This window comes from Arachis ipaensis, chromosome B6 (assembly GCF_059453495.1).
Source record: "Arachis ipaensis isolate K30076 ecotype BB chromosome B6, ASM5945349v1, whole genome shotgun sequence".
NCBI classification, from domain to species: Eukaryota; Viridiplantae; Streptophyta; class Magnoliopsida; order Fabales; family Fabaceae; genus Arachis; species Arachis ipaensis.
Window position 1 is genome coordinate 42,868,185 of NC_142441.1, and position 1,972 is coordinate 42,870,156.

The window sequence follows — 1,972 nt, forward strand, 5'->3', positions numbered from 1 at the left end:
TGCAATTAAATTCATGCAATCACCCCATCCCTTTTAATTTCAGCAATTTAGCTTCTCGCTCTTTAATTCATGCAATTTTACATTCCGCAATTCTCATCTAAATCTTGATTCCGCTCAACTAGAACATACTTCTAATCCGAATTGCTCACTCAACCAATCCTTGTGGGATTCGACCTCACTCTATTGTGAGTTTTTACTTGACGATAACCGGTGCACTTGCCGGAGGGCATTTTGCCGATCGTGCAATTTCCTAAATCGTAGCATATCAAGTTTATGCACATCAAGTTTATGGCGCCGTTGCCGGGGATTGGTTTTCGATTGACAATTCTCAAATTGGAAGTTAACTAGATTGAGCATTTTTTTTTTGTTTTGATAATTTAGTTCAAGTTACTTGTTGAATTTTAACTTCTGCACTCTGTTACTTGTTTTCTTTCTTTATGCCTTTAAATTCAACCAACTAACTCACTGACTCACTAACTATTTGAATTAATTCCTCAACTGCTCTAACCATACTCTTCCATTAACCAAGAGTATTTCACTTGTTTGGTGCCTGTGCTGTGTTCTTGTATGACAGGTAGGAGAGGAGAGACATCAACTCCTCCATATACCGAACCAGAGAGGACCCTTCATAGACTTAGAAGGGAAGCAAGAGGGAAGAGAGTACTGAGAGAAGAGGAATCTGAAGAAGAATCTGAGGACAATTTTGAGGAAGCTTTAGATCTCAACATGGATAGAGAAGTTCACAACCATGAGAGGGCTGATGGAAATAATGCCATTCTTGAGAGGAGGGTTCTTGGTTCATACATAAACCCAACCTCTGGGAATTGTGGTAGCAGCATTCAGAAACCACCCATTCAGGCCAACAATTTTGAACTCAAACCATAGCTAATATCACTTGTGGAGGATCATTGTTCATTTGGTGGGAGTGCTAATGAAGATCCAAACCAACATCTCACAAAATTCCTGAGAATTTGCGACACTGTGAAGTCCAATGGAGTCCAGGAAGATACCTATAAACTGCTCTTGTTCCCATTTTCACTTAGGGACAAGGCAACTAAGTGGCTGGAATCATTCCCAAGGGGGAGCCTAACAACCTGGGATGAGGTGGAAAGCAAGTTTCTGGCACGTTTCTACCCCCCACAAAAGGTCAATAGGCTTCGATCTGAGGTTCAGACCTTTAGACAACAAGATGGTGAAACTCTCTACGAGGCATGGGAGAGATTCAAGGATTTGACAAGGAAATGCCCACCAGACATGTTCCATGACTGGGTGCAATTGCATATTTTCTATGATGGACTTTCTTATGAATCAAGGAAGGCTGTAGACCATTCATCAGGAGGTTCATTGAACAGGAAAAAGACTGTGGAAGAAGCCATTGAAGTGATTGAGACAGTGGCTGAGAATGAGTACTACTATGCTTCAGAGAGACACAACACTAAGGGAGTCATGGAGCTGAACCATGTTGATACAATTTTAGCCCAAAACAAGGTGTTTGCCAAGCAACTAGCAGAGCTCACCAGGAAATTAGAAACAAAGCAAGTGGCTGCAATACACATACAAGATCAAGAGGAAGTAAGCACTGAAGGAGGTGATTGGGAAGAGGCCAATTATGTAGGAAATCAACAAAGGCAACCATATGATCCACATTCCAACACTTACAACCCAGGCTGGAAAAACCACCCAAACTTTGGGTGGGGAAACCAGCAAAACCAACATAACAAGTCCACATACCAAAACTCCAACCAAAGATCATACCAAGCCACACAAAACACTTACTCCCAACCATCATATCATGGCCAAAATAATCAACCTACCCAACCTAATCCGAACCAACAATTTCAAGATCAATTAAACAGGATAGAAGGAATGCTTGCAACCATGAGTCAAGACATAACCGAATTGAAAGCCTTTAAGGAAGAAGTAAATTCTAACCTGCAAAACCAAGGAGCTGCCATCCAGAAGCTAGAAAATC

General features: G+C 41.4%; 1 non-coding gene across 1 annotated transcript; it reads right to left on the reverse strand.

Annotated features, from left to right (window-relative positions):
• Positions 1 to 1,152: 1,152 nt before the first annotated feature.
• Positions 1,153 to 1,256, reverse strand: LOC148555324 (small nucleolar RNA R71). Its single transcript, XR_015886470.1, has one exon. It is a non-coding gene; the product is annotated as a small nucleolar RNA R71 (small nucleolar RNA).
• Between the last annotated feature and the right edge of the window lie 716 nt (positions 1,257 to 1,972).